We start from the raw sequence: 15,312 nt of genomic DNA, 5'->3' as shown, positions 1-15,312 counted from the left end.
TGTTCAGCTTTCTTTATAGTTCAACTCTCACATCCATACATGACCACTGGAAAAACCATAGCCTTGACTAGACGGACCTTTGTTGACAAAGTAATGTCTCTGCTTTTTAATATGCTGTCTAGGTTGGTCATAACTTTCCTTCCAAGGAGTAAGTGTCTTTTAATTTCATGGCTGCAATCACCATCTGCAGTGATTTTGGAGCCCCCAAAAATAAAGTCAGCCACTGTTTCCACTGTTTCCCCATCTATTTTCCATGAAGTGATGGAATCGGATGCCATGATCTTAGTTTTCTGAATGTTGAGCTAGAAAGTAGAAAAGTAATGCTCAAAATTCTCCAAGCCAGTCTTCAATAGTATGTGAATTGGGAAGTTCCAGATGTTCAAACTGGATTTAGAAAAGGCAGAGGAATCAGAGATCAAACTGCCAACATCTGCTGGATCATAGAAAAATCAAGAGAATTCCAAAAAAACATCTACCTCTGCTTCACTGCTATGCTAAATCCTTTGACTGTATAGATCACAACAAACTGTGAAAAATTCTTAAAGAGATGGCAATACCAGACCACCTTACCTGTCTCCTGAGAAACCTGTATGCAGGTCAAGAAGCAACAGTTAGAACCTGACATGGAACAATGGACTGGTTCCAAACTGGGAAAGAAGTAGGTCAAGGCTGTATATTGTCATGCTGTTTATTTAACTTCAATGCAAAGTGCATCATGCGAAATGCCAGGCTGGATGAAGCACAAGCTGGAATCAAGATTGCCAGGAGAAATATCAATAACCTCAGATATGCAGATGACACCACCCTTATGGCAGAAAGCAAAGAGGAACTAAAGAGCTTCTTGATGAAGGTGAAAGTGGATAGTGAAAAAACAGGCTTAAAACTCAGCATTCAAAAAACTAAGATCATGGAATCTGGTCCCATCACTTCATGGCGAATAGGTGGTGAAACAAAGGAAACAGTGACGGACTATATTCCTGTACTCCAAAATCACTGCAGATGGTGACTGCAGCCATAAAGTTAATAGATGTTTGCTCCTTGGAAGAAAAGCTATGACTAGCCTAGACAGCATATTAAAAAGCTGTGACCTTACTTTGTGAACAAAGGTCTATCTAGTCAAAACTATGGTTTTTCCAATAGTCATGTATGGGTGTGAGAGTTCGCCCATAAATAAGGTTGAATAACGAAGAATTGATGCTTCAGACTGTGGTGTTGGAGAAGACTCTTGAGAGTCCCTTGGATTGCAAGGAGATCCAACTAGTCCATCCTAAAGGAGATCAGTTCTGAATATTCATTGGAAGGACTGATGCTGAAGCTCCAGTACTTGGGCCACATGATGTGAATAGCTGAATCACTGAAAAGACCCTGATGCTGGGAAAGAATGAAGGCAGTAGGAGAAGGGGATGACAAAGTTTGAGATGGTTGAATGGTATCACTGACTCGATAGACATGAGTTTGAGCAAGCTCCGGGTGATGGTGAAGGACAGGGAAGCCTGGCATGCTCCAGTGCATGGGGTCACAAAGAGTCGGACACGACTGAGTAACTGAACAACAACAACAAAAATTGCTGGAACTAGAGAGGCATAGTGGGAGCCTGATCAGAGCTGGGGCTTCTTCCAGGCTCAGTGGTACTCAAATGTCCTGTCATGTGATGGGGCCAGGGCCCTAAGAGCTGGAACCCAGTCTGAATTAAGCTAAGTTTATCTTAGCATGATGGTGGTTTCCCACTTGGCTAGAGACAGTGCCAGAACCTGAGTGGTTGGAAAAAGGCCTAGGCTTCTCCCCAGCTCAATAGCTGCCTTTGCCTTGACCAGAGGTAGGGCTGTGGCCCTAAGAACAGGAGCCTAGTAGAAATCGTGGCTTCCCCCAAGGTGCAGTGGTGATTTCCACCTGGGCAGGGAGCAGTGCCAGAGCTGGAAGGACTGGAGCCTGAACCTGGTGTGGGCTGGAGGGTGAATTAGGGGGTAGTCCTGGTAGACTGGCCAAAGTACCATGTAGTTTTCAGTATGCTACCTCTATACTAGGCCTGAGGGCAAGTAAATCTATAAGTGCACTCCTCAAAAGCAGATTTTAATTTCCTACAGCCCTCCAGTAAGCCCCACTGTTTTTCCAGCCAGCCAAGGGGCTCATCTTTCTGATGCCAGATCCTAAGGCTAGGGGGACTAATGTGAGATTTGAATTCCTTTACTCCTATACAGAATCCCTGAGCCTGTGCTATGACCAACCTCTTCAGGTTCGCCCACCAGGGTGTGGGTCCCAACTGTACCACTTCTCCTCCATTCCAAATAGAGTTCATACGGTTCTTTCCCTATAGCATTAGTTGTAGAAGAATAATTCTGCTAGTCTTCAAGTTATTCTCAGAGAGAGTTGCTCTCTATGTAGTTGCAATCTTGATGTGTTTGTCAGGGGGAGGTGAGCTCAGCATCTTCCTACTCTGCCATCTTGATCCTGCCCTCTACTTTTGATTTTTTAAAATTATTTTTATAAAATAGGAAGACAAAAAGTAAAAATATTATCTGTAGTTTTAGAAAACTAGTTGTTTGGTGCCTACCAAACTATAGCCTACCACCTGCTTTTGTGAATAAAGTTTCATTGGAAGACAGCACAACCATTTACTTATGTGTTATATATGGTTGCTTTCACATCATAATGGAAAAGTTAAGCAGTTGCAGCCGAGACTGTGTGGTCCAAAAAACCAAAAATGTTTACTACCTGGCCCTTTTCATTAAAAAAAATTGCTGACACATGGGATAGAACCTATTATTACAGCAGTATATTTCACATAGTTAAAATCATTGTTAACATAATTTTGTACACTTTTCCATCTAATATTATAGAAAATACATTTCCTTACTGCTATTTTTATGAACATAATCTTTAATGGTTTTCTGGCAAGTCATCTATTAGATAAGACATTATTTAAAAGAACATATTTTTATTGTTGAGCATTTAGCTTCCACTTTTTCAGCACTGAAAATACTTCTCAGGAAAATAATACATATTTGGAGCACATTTTGGATAATTCCTTTATGGTAGATTTTTAAAAATTGAGTTAGAGTGTCAAAAGATATGAATATTTTATAGTTTTTATAGAAATTATCACATGAATGTCTAAAAGATTGTACCAGTTGACAATGGCGGCAGCAATCCATGCTGGTATTGAATTCATTTCACAATGTCAGAAAAAGTTATGGGGATAGTATGATTCATAAATATAGATACATATTTAGAATATAAATATATATACATAGAGTTTGTCTCTCATGAGTTTATAATCTGTATCTCTTTGCTTACTTCTCAGGTTTCATTTTTTTCCATTCCTTTTTAAACTTTTGGATAGTATCTCATCTCATTTTTGGCTCATATTTTTGGGATCTTCAAGTTGTTTTGTTATCATATTTATGATTTTCATGTAAAAATTTATCTGACATACTTGCTTAAATACTTTAAAATTTCTTAATTCTTTGTATTTGACCAAACACTTTAAATCAATCTTGTCTGTCTTCCATCTTCTATTTTACTGAAGCGCTAGAGAAAGTTTCATTAATGGTCTGCTTTTAAAAATATTTCTTTCCTTACTCATTTGTGGCATTTGACTATGATGACCCTTATAACTACATTAAAACTCTTTCTCATTTATACATTTTTCCCCTGTTGGTTTCCCTGTCCCAGGTCTGTTTCTCAGTTTCCTTTATTGAATTTCTCTTCTAACCACATTTTAAACACTGATGGTCTTAAGATTCCATCCAATTATTCTTATCACTTACTGAATTTTTCTGGGCATTCTCATCCTCTCCAAAAGTCTTTATTTTTTTCTGTTATATTTTCCATATCTTCATTATTCACTTTCCTTCTGATATTCAATCATATGTTTTCAATTTCTTGCTGAAATCCCCTTATGCTTGTCTGATAGGCTACTCCAACGAATTCCTTAACTCTTCAATCTCCTGAAAGTAGCTCTAGCTCCCATTGTCCATACTTTGGTTAATGACAGTGCCATTGAACCATTTTATATAGCTAAAAATCTTGAAGTTTTCCTTCATACTTACCTCTCTCTCACTCACCACACTCAGTAATTTACCAAGTATTGTCAATTCTAGCTCCTCAATATTTATTCTATTAAACCATCTCTGGTGCCAAAGATTAGGCCTTCAGCCCCTCTTTTGGTTGTTTAACTGTTTTCTCAAACTTAGAAGTCTTCTTCCCTCTTGTTTAATGTTATCTGGTTCTAGGGATTCTCGCCTTTTATACCCTACTCCCACTGTATTATAATTATTTACATATTTGAATTCTCCACTGGACCATAAGTTCCTAAAGAGTGTCATTTCAATCTCAGTTCCTAGAATAAAGCAAGTGTCTACATTGATTGTTAATGAAAAGTTTGACTATAGGCATTCATATATTATGAATATAAAGTACTGTATTAGTTTACCAAGGCATTTAGCCTTCACTTTAATTATGATAAGGGCAAAAAGGATGTCTATTCAAGATGTTTTAAATGTCAGCAGGTAGGGTTGGATGACTCTTCTTACAGTCCCTTTAAGTCCAATACACAAGCTGCTGCTGCTGCTGCTGCAGCTAAGTCACTTCAGTCGTGTCCGACTCTATGCGACCCTATAGACAGCAGCCCACCAGGCTCCCCCGTCCCTGGGATTCTCCAGGCAAGAATACTGGAGTGAGTTGCCATTTCCTTCTCCAATGCGTCAAAGTGAAAAGTGAAAGTGAAGTCGCTCAGTCGTGTCTGACTCCTAGTGACCCCATGGACTGCAGCCTACCAGGCTCCTCTGTCCATGGGAGTTTCCAGGCAAAAGTACTGGAGTGGGGTGCCATTGCCTTCTCCGAATACACAAGCAACAGTATGTAAATAACCTTCCTAACAGAGAGTTAATTGACTCAATAAACTAGTTTATTGGAATGTTTAAATTCAGTAAATCTTCTGATGTAAATTTTAAAGTTTAAAACATTTTTATGATGACAAAATTTCATAGCATATTCTCTCCTTTGCCTTGCTGCTGCTGCTAAGTCACTTCAGTCGTGTCTGACTCTGTGCGACCCCATAGACACTAGCCCACCAGGCTCCCCCGTCCCTGGGATTCTCCAGGCAAGAACACTGAAGTGGGTTGCCATTTCCTTCTCCAATGCATGAAAGTGAGAAGTGAAAGTGAAGTCGCTCAGTCATGTCCAGCCCTTAGCAACCCCATGGACTGCAGCCCACCAGGCTCCTCCGTCCATGGGATTTTCCAGGCAAGAGTACTGGAGTGGGTTGCCATTTCCTTCTCCGCACCTTTGCCTTGATAGGAGAACAAAACCATGGTCCAAAAAATAACAAACAATGACCATTCCTTGAAATTATTTTCCACTCAGAAAGTTTTGGATTTAGGGTTATATTTTGCATATTGTCACAAGTAAACAAAAATACTGAAAAATGATGACCGCACTTGAGTCAATTTCTACTTCTTTAAATGAATTATGTTCTAAAGGTCAGAAATAATACAGATGGAGTCAATAAATAAGTATACTTACAAAATTTAGAAAAATAATTCCTAGAAAAAGAGCTGAAAGTAGTACTTTTCAGACATTAATTCTGTGCTTTATCTATATCATTACATGTCAGAACTTGTCAACCCAACTAGATAAAAATGTATTAAGATAAGAAGTGTACTTGAACATGAGATCAGAAATAAAGCATGCTAGGATGAATAAGCTAGGACTTTAAATTATTTTTCATTATCATGTCTTGATTATAGCTTTGTAACCAACTACAGAGACATTATAGAAGACAGTCCAAGAAACAAAGATACAACTAAGGACTCACTTTACATGTTTATTAATACTGTATTGGTTAATATCAGACAAATACAATTAAAATAAGAAAAAATTCCTAGAAGAGAATGTTGTAAAGAATATGAAATCCCAAGTGAATTTAAAAACAGGAGAATCCAGGGCACTCAAAGCAGCTTGTTATAGCAGCCTTTTTTAACTAAAAAGCACTTTTAGGTTATGTAAAACAGTTTTTCAAGTTTCCCCTAGATATGAAAGGATCAACAACTGTAACTAGAACATTCTCTCTATAATGAGGCAATACTGAAAGGTATTATTTCTACCATCTTCAAAAAAACTCTTGTGCCACTCCATCATTTCTCCCAGATGAAAATGGTCAAACATAAATGAAATGTCAAATTAAAAAAAAAAGGAAACTGTTCAAGTGCTGTACCATACCTGCCAGAAATGATTACTAAAGACTCATTCCCATAAACCATCTCTGGTTACAGTGTTCACTTGGAAAAAACCTCTATCAAAGTCCGTTCTAAGAGGAAAATATAAACCATTCCTTTATAGGCAGCACTAGTATGGACTGGAGTGCTGCCTTTTATATGCAAATTAAGCCAAACTTAATTGGACTCTTCCAATAGCAACTTCGGAGCTTGTGAGCAATCTTTATTCACTACTTCAGCAATGCAAAATCACAATAAAAAGGGACAACTTTCAAAAATACCATTCTTTGCATTTGAGCAGATGTTAGGTTAAACAGCTTTTAATAAGAGTGAACTCTATTCAGTTGTTTGAAGGGATTTTCATTAAGAATGAAAATGTGGCTTCTTTTCCAAGTGGCCACATACAGAGTATATTTAGCATTTTACTTTTTTAAAGGAAAATCTCACTGAACTATTCTAACTTGACAGCACATTTCAGAGAGAATATATTTAATATAAAATAGACCAAAGTTTGACTTTACTTGTGCATTCATTTGTGGAAAGCTAAATTATACACAATAAATTGGCATAATTAAATCACCTATTAATTTAAAATTTATAATCACTTGGATATATTTGGTTAAAGTTTGTCTTTCCTCCTATTTAAAAAAAATAAAGGTTTCTATTTTCAGCAATATCAAGTGTACACAAGGAAAGGGATTTCCATATTTAAGAGTAAAAACCACAAACATACTAATGTAAAATTAGTGTTTATAGACAAATATTGCTTAGGCTAATGAAAATGAATTCCTAGTATATGATGAGTAAATTTGTTTTTTTTAAAGCAGGTACTTAAGACCAAAATAACATTACTTTTTGACAGAGAAGGAAAAGGGTATTTCAGGAAACTAGGATATAGTTGGAAGAATTCTCATCTGACATTCCTTTTCTGCCTGTTATAGTTTTAACAGTGCTTTGGGCCACTACTACCAAATAATAAGAGTTTGCACTTCCGATAAGAAACTATTTTCCATACCTGGAGTAGGAGCAGGAGAGCATATTGCTTGTTTTTGGGAAGGTAAATTGCCCTGCTGAGCTAAAGGAGAGGTTTTATGTAAGAAATATATATGCTGAAATAGGTCCAGTTATAGAAAGCTATGAAAGGCAAGTTGAAGCTTTTGTGGTGTTAACTTGTAAGACTTCAGTTCTCAAACTTTTTTCTTTGGTAGCATCTGATGGATGGTATTCAGGTGAACAGTGCATTCCCAAAAGTGTATTCAGTGATACATATTAACTTCCAGAGTAAGAGCTCTGGCTCCACCCTCTTCTTTTCCATGTAAACTAGTGTTTCTGAATCTCATTCTGAGAATGTTGTTATATGAATAATTATGAATCTAATCAAATGTATTATTTAAATTATATGTAAATTGTACTTCTATATTAGTAAAGAATTACTTGTGATATATCTCAAAATTGACTATAGTGTAAGAAGAATCAAAGTTGATTGGACGTTTTGGGGAGAAGTCATATGTGGTCCCAATGTTTAATCATAGTGAGGAGGCAGTAAATCAATTAAGTATCAACTCTAGGATTTTAGACTTCAGGTGCTTTGGGACCCTCCAGACTAAGATAAAATGGTAAACATGGAAAAGATAGGACATTAAGGATATAAATTATAAAGAAAAATTAATAGGTTTTGTACTTTATATTACCATTGCCAATAAAGAATGAGGATGCTTTGTGTTGAGGTTTGTGTGGCAATATTTTAAAGTTTAACAATTGAGTTTAAATTTAGATTGATGTTGGCATCAATCTGGCCCAAGGAAATAACATTTTTCAGTTATGATAAACCATATGAAATTGCTAACATTTGACATTTTGACCTATAGAAATAATAATTTCATATAGTTCAGTCTAATATAATTCTTGTTTTTGTGGTAGAGGCAGACTTGTTTCTGGGGTAAACTATAGGCTTTAATCAAGTAAAGGATGAGCAGCAATGGGATGGCACTCTTTGTGAAAGGTAACTGGAACAAATGAAGTAAATAAAATACCTGAAATGTAAAAAACTAACTCCCTTAGATATATATAAAAGGTTTGGAATTATCAAGGAAAAATGATCCAAAATGCTTAACAAAAGGGAACATTAAGTATCAAACTATATTTATGGCTATATGATATCAAATGACTGATAAATACTGAATATTCAATCATGCTGATGTTTTCAAGTATCATATAGATGAAATATCCAGATAAATACATGCACATTTATTTTTCTTCTAGATATCTAGACATAATCTAAGATGGGATTTCAAAGAATAAAAACTGACTCCATATAATCATACTAAATAAAAATGCATCCCCCTTTTGTACTTCTTATTTAAAGGAAAAGAATGTAAGCAATGTCAATATAAGATTCAGAAAATAGCCTTTTTTTAAAAAAAATTAGGGGAAATAGCCTTCTTTTACAGTTAAGTACTAAGTAGACAGCTGGTCTATATATAAACTTGATAAAGGGAGCAAAGTGGCAGCTTACAGGCATGTATTGTTCTGCCATTAATAATAATGCAAATAATTATTAGTTACTAATTAGTAATTATGACTGGTGTTCTAATCATTTTTAATACAATTTTAGTGTTTAAAAATTCAGAGAGTGACTACAAGTTTGAATTTCTAGCCTCTCTTGAAAATTTAAAAGATTGAGCAACACTGACCTCACATTTCCAGATGTCAGCAATCAGCCAAAAGTGAAGAGCAGATACTACCTTTAGATGAGGCAAGCACTTTAATTTTCCAAACACCCTTCCCAGCTCATTTCACTCCATTATGTTCTATTTCCTTGTGAACGTCTGAGTTTGTGATCCTTGACATAGTGTTTGAGGACCAAATATAGATGATTGGGACAAGTTGAGGCAAAGGGATGAATTATATAAGTCAAGGGGAATTCTCTTATCCCACACTCTCCTCCTCAACCTTGTGGAAATGTATATATGCTTCAAAATGAATGATGCTAAAAGCATGTGATTAATATAATTTGCATTTAAACATTTTGACAGGATTACATCCATCTGTGAAAAGATTATTTTGGTAGAGGCAAAGGGAAGGCCTTTTCCAGAGCTTCTCAAATAAAATGGTCTCAAATAAAATGGTGTACATACCCACTTTAACTTATATGGATAATGATGATTCAGTTCAGTTCAGTCGCTCAGTCGTGTCCGACTCTTTGTGACCCACGGACTGCAACACGCCAGGCCTCCCTGTCCATCACCAGCTCCCGGAGTTTACCCAAACTCATGTCCAGTGAGTCGGCGATGCCATCCAACCATCTTATCCTCTGTTATCCCCTTCTCCTCCTGCCTTCAATCTTTCCCAGCATCAGGTTCTTTTCAAATGAGTCACTTCTTCGCATCAGGTGGCCAAAGTATTGGAGTTTCAGCTTCAGCATCAGCATCAGTCCTTCCAATGAATATTCAGGACTGATTTCCTTTAAGATGGGCCGGCTGGATCTCCTTGCAGTCCAAGGCACTCTCAAGAGTCTTTTCCAACACCACAGTTCAAAAGCTCTCTTGTTTTATTTTTGTGCATTTATTTCCTGACAGATTTTTCATGAAAACATTTTTTTTTATTTGTTGGGAGATTATTTCCTGAAAGTTTTTCAGAATAATAGTAAGTCACTCTTCACTGGGATTGGAGAGATAGGAATTCATGAGAAAGTGAGATATGATTCCAAGTTGCTTTTTTGCCTTAATCTTCCCAGTTTGGTAAAAGAGTATTCATACTCCTTGGCTCAGAGCTCAGAATAGGCCACCCCCAGCTCGTAATGTCCTGTGTAGTCTGGTATTTGTTTTTCTACTGATCCAATAGAGTGACTTTGCTCAGCCTGGTAGACAAGCTGCTCTAGAATCAGTATAATCAGGAGAACAGGTACCAGTGTTAGTCATTTTAATCTGTACTTTTTTCAAGGTTGTGCCAAACAGTATGGGGTAGAGCACAGGATGGGGTGAGGATAGCCTGCCATGAATGCAACGAATAAGAGGATGCTGTACTTGAAGAGAATTTAAAAATAATCAAACAGACTAAAAATCAGTCAACTTTTACTATCACAATACGTCAGAATTTCTAAACATTGTTGGTGATAAAATACTCTTCCTGTTGTGACTGACTACTCCCGTGGTCCCTTCCACCTTGCTATTTTCACTGCCTTTTCCCTCTTATTTTTCTAAGTAAATTGACAAAAAAACTTATAATCATAAACACAAAACCCCAACCCCTCTGCCATTTGATAACTACGTGACCTTAGGCAACTCATTTAACATCTCTGTAGGTGTATTGATAGAATGCACTTTACAGATATTTGTGAGAAATTAATGAGTTGATTTTTATAGTGCTTATGAACACATATCCTCTTAATGTGTTATAATTATTATAATTATCATTCCTTTAGGGATTTGATGGTTACTTTTTAAAACAGGTACAATAATACTAAGATTTTATTAATTTGTAATTCCAAATTGCAAATAGTATTTGTTACATTTGCACTGCTTCTGGATATAATCAAACAACTCAGGCTTAAAATAAAAGAAACTGCTCTTTTATATATTTTACTAAACTCTGTATTAAAACAGGAACCAATGAAAAGAGACTGATTTTATAGAAAATCTTGATTTGTGAATCGGATAATATTACTTATTTATTGAATGTCTACTATATGTTAGGTACTGTGAGTGATGTCAAGGTACGAAATATCTCTACTCTTGCAATCTAGTGGGTGAGAATAAATGAATACCAAGACCTATATATACACAAAGTAATTCTCCTGTTTGACCATGGAAGATATCATTAATTGATCACAATGCTATTTCTAAATATTAATGGCTTTACAGTCCTTTTGAATGTAAAACCTCAGGTAACCATCATCTGTCTTGGGAAGTTGGTAGTTAAAATCAAATCTACTTGCTGTCAAGGTCAAGATGATACCTAAATGTTAAATGAATAATCTGAGCAGCAGGAAATTATATTAAAGGGATTAAAGAGTAAAACCTTTGAAAAAGAGTGACCTTCAGTTGTACTGAAGATTAAATAAAAAGATACTTAAAATGACCCAAGTGATACAGTAAGGTTTAACAACTATTTTAATATAATAATATAATTTTATGGTCACTTATTTTAAAGAAAATACAGTATTCATCTTTCAAAGTTTGAAATAAGTTTTATGAACACAAAATGTTCTACTAAAGTCAAGCGATATATCTTTAGATTATTAGGGTCAGTCTCAGTCTAGAATTAGTGTTCTATAGATAAAATAGATCAGCTGGATTTATATCCATTTGTTGAAAAGAATTATTTAGATTTTAAAAATCTAAAAATCAATTAGAATGAGACTTTAAAGGTGATGTCGTTCTCTTTAGAAGATATAAAATATATGTCCTTTAGTTTTTATGGGAGATACATAGAGCCCCTAAATAAATAAAACATAAGAAAGGACTTTTTATACATGTACTTACAGATAATTACATATTTATCCTGGTTGTTTCTTTGGAAATTGCCAATTCATATGACTTCATGTTCAAAAACAAAGTATTTTTTTATGAATGCTAAGCATGACCTATTTAAAAAAATAAAGCTTTCACCTCCACTGCAGGTAGCTATTTGCAAATTAAATGTATAAAAAGTCAAGAGTTCAAGCTAAAAATGTTCAAATGCATATTTAATCTTAAAATAGCATTAGCCATTCTTTAAAAATGTGAAGTTAACATGGAGTATGATCTCACAATTCACTTTTTATTTCTGTTTTTTGAGTTGGTATCTCCTAACATAATATTCCTAGCTTAGGGAAATAAAGCTATTAACAATTAACACTTCCTAAGTAGGGGATCTAGGTCATACCTGAGTGGACTAGTGGTTTTCCCTACTTTCTTCAATTTAAGTCTGAATTTGGCAATAAGCAGTTCATGATCTGAGCCACAGTCTGCTCCCGGTCTTGTTTTTGCTGACTGTATAGAGCTTCTCCAACTTTGGCTGCAAAGAATATAATCAATCTGATTTCGGTGTTGACCATCTGGTGATGTCCACGTGTAGAGTCTTCTCTTCTGTTGTTGGAAAAGGGTGTTTGCTATTACCAGTGCGTTCTCTTGGCAAAACTCTATTAGCCTTTGCCCTGCTTCATTCTGTACTCCAAGGCCAAATTTGCCTGTTATGCCAGGTGTTTCTTGACTTCCTACTTTTGCATTCCAGTCCCCTATAATGAAAAGGACATCTTTTTTGGGTGTTAGTTCTAGAAGGTCTTGTAGGTCTTCATAGAACCATTCAACGTCAACTTCTTCGGCATTACTGGTCGGGGCGTAGACTTGGATTACTGTGATATTGAATGGTTTGCCTTGGAAATGAACAGAGATCATTCTATCGTTTTTGAGATTGCATCCAACTACTGTCTTTCGGACTCTTTTATTGACCATGATGGCTACTCCATTTCTTCTAAGGGTTTCTTGCCCACCGTAGTAGATATAATGGTCATCTGAGTTAAATTCACCCATTCCAGTCCATCTTAGTTCACTGATTCCTAGAATGTCGACGTTCACTCTTGCCATCTCCTGTTTGATCACTTCCAATTTGCCTTGATTCATGGACCTGAAATTCCAGGTTCCTATGCAATATTACTCTTTACAGCATCGGACTTTGCGTCTATCACCAGTCACATCCACAGCTGGGTATCGTTTTTGCTTTGGCTCCATCCCATCATTCTTTCTGGAGTTATTTCTCCACTAATCTCCAGTAGCATATTGGGCACTTACTGACCTGGGGAGTTCATCTTTCAGTGTCCTATCTTTTTGCATTTTCATACTGTTCATGGGGTTCTCAAGGCAAGAATACTGAAGTGGTTTGCCATGCCCTTCTCCAGTGGACCACATTCTGTCAGACCACTCCACCATGACCCATCCATCTTGGGTGGCCCCACACGGCATGGCTTAGGTTCATTGAGATAGACAAGGCTGTGGTCCGTGTGATCAGATTAGCTAGTTTTCTGTAATTTTAGTTTCAGTGTGTCTGCCCTCTGATGCCCTCTCGCAACACTTACCGTCTTACTTGGGTTTCTCTTACCTTGGACTTCAGCAATATGTGAACCATGAACTTCCAGATGTTCAAGCTGGTTTTAAAAAAGGCAGAGGAACCAGAGATCAAATTGCCAATATCCGCTGGATCATCAAAAAAACAAGAGAGTTCCAGAAAAACATTTATTTCTGCTTTATTGACTATGCCAAAGCCTTTGACTGTGTGGATCACAATAAACTGGAAAATTCTGAAAGACATGGGAATACCAGACCATCTGACCTGTCTCTTGAGAAACCTGTATGCAGGTCAGGAAGCAACAGTTAGAACTGGACATGGAACAGCAGACTGGTTCCAAATAGGAAAAGGAGTACGTCAAGGCTGTATATTGTCACCCTCCTTATTTAACTTCTATGCAGAGTACATCATGAGAAACACTGGGCTGGAAGAAACACAAGCTGGAATCAAAATTCCTGGGAGAAATATCAATAACCTCAGATATGCAGATGACACCACCCTTATGGCAGAAAGTGAAGAAGAACTAAAGAGCCTCTTGATGAAAGTGAAAGAGGAGAGTGAAAACGTTGGCTTAAAGCTCAAGGTTCAGAAAACTAAGACCATGGCATCTGGTCCCATCACTTCATGGGAAATAGATGGGGAAACAGTGGAAACAGTGTCAGACTTTATTTTGGGGGGCTCCAAGATCACTGCTGATGGTGATTGCAGCCATGAAATCAAAAGACTCTTACTCCTTGGAAGGAAGGTTATGACCAACCTAGATAGCATATTTAAAGGCAGAGACATTACTTTGCCAACAAAAGTCCATCTAGTCAAGGCTATGGTTTTTCCAGTGGTCATGTATGGATGTGAGAGTTGGACGGTGAAGAAAGCTGAGCGCCGCAGAATTGATGCTTTTGAACTGTGGTGTTGGAGAAGACTCTTGAGAGTCCCTTGGACTGCAAGAAGATCCAATCAATCCATCCTAAAGGAGACCAATACTGGGTGTTCATTGGAAGGACTGATGTTGAAGCTGAAACTCCAATACTTTGGCCACCTCATGTGAAGAGATGACTCATTGGAAAAGACCCTAATGCTGGGTGGGATTTGGGGCTGGAGAAGAAGGGGATGACAGAGGATGAGATTGTTGGATGGCATCACCAACTCTATCAACATGGGTTTGGGTAGACTCCGGGAGTTGGTGGTGGACAGAGAGGCCTGGCATGCTGCAATTCATGGGGTCGCAGAGTCAGACATGACTGAGTGACTGAACTGAACTGAACTGAACTGAAGTAGGGGATATAATGGTATAGTCACTCTGGAAAAAAATAATTAACATTTCTTAATTTCAAATACTTAGAGGGAAAAATATTTTATTGAAGTATAGTTGACTTACAATTTCATGTTAGTTTCATGTGTATAGCAGAGTGATTCATATTGACAAATATCTATTCATTTTCAGATTCTTTTCCATGATAGATTATTAAAAAATATTGAGTATGGTTCCCTGTGCTATACAATAGGTCCTTGTTGGTTATCTATTTCATGTGTAATAGTGTGTATGTGTTAATTCCAACCTCCTATTTTATTCCTTCCCCCTTTCCCTTTGGTAAACATAAGTTTACTTTCTATGTCTGTGGGTCTATTTATGTTTTGTAAATAAGTTCATTTGTATCTTTTTTTAGATTCCACATATAAGAAATAAAATATTTGTCTTTGACTTATTTTACTTAGTATGATGATCTCTAGGTCCATCCATATTGCTGCAAATGGCGTTATTTCATTGTTTTTATGGCTGAGTAATATTTCATTATATATGTGTATATGACATTTTCTTTATCCATTCGTCTTTTGATGGGCATTTGCTTTGCTTCCATGTCTTGACTACTGTAAAAAGTGTTGCAGTGAACATTAGAGTGCATGCCTATTTTCAAATTGCAGTTTTCTCCAGGTATGTGCCTAGGAGTGGGACTGCTGAATCATATGGCAACTCTATTTTTTTGTTTTTAAAGGAATCTCCCTATTGTTCTCTATAGTGGCTGTACCAATTTGCATTTCCACTAGCAGTGTAAGA

The sequence above is a fragment of the Giraffa tippelskirchi genome, chromosome X (genome assembly GCF_054371585.1).
Source record: "Giraffa tippelskirchi isolate mGirTip1 chromosome X, T2T-mGirTip1v1.2.pri, whole genome shotgun sequence".
NCBI classification, from domain to species: Eukaryota; Metazoa; Chordata; class Mammalia; order Artiodactyla; family Giraffidae; genus Giraffa; species Giraffa tippelskirchi.
The sequence above is the reverse complement of the archived record's forward strand: the minus strand, read 5'-3'. Positions refer to the sequence as shown.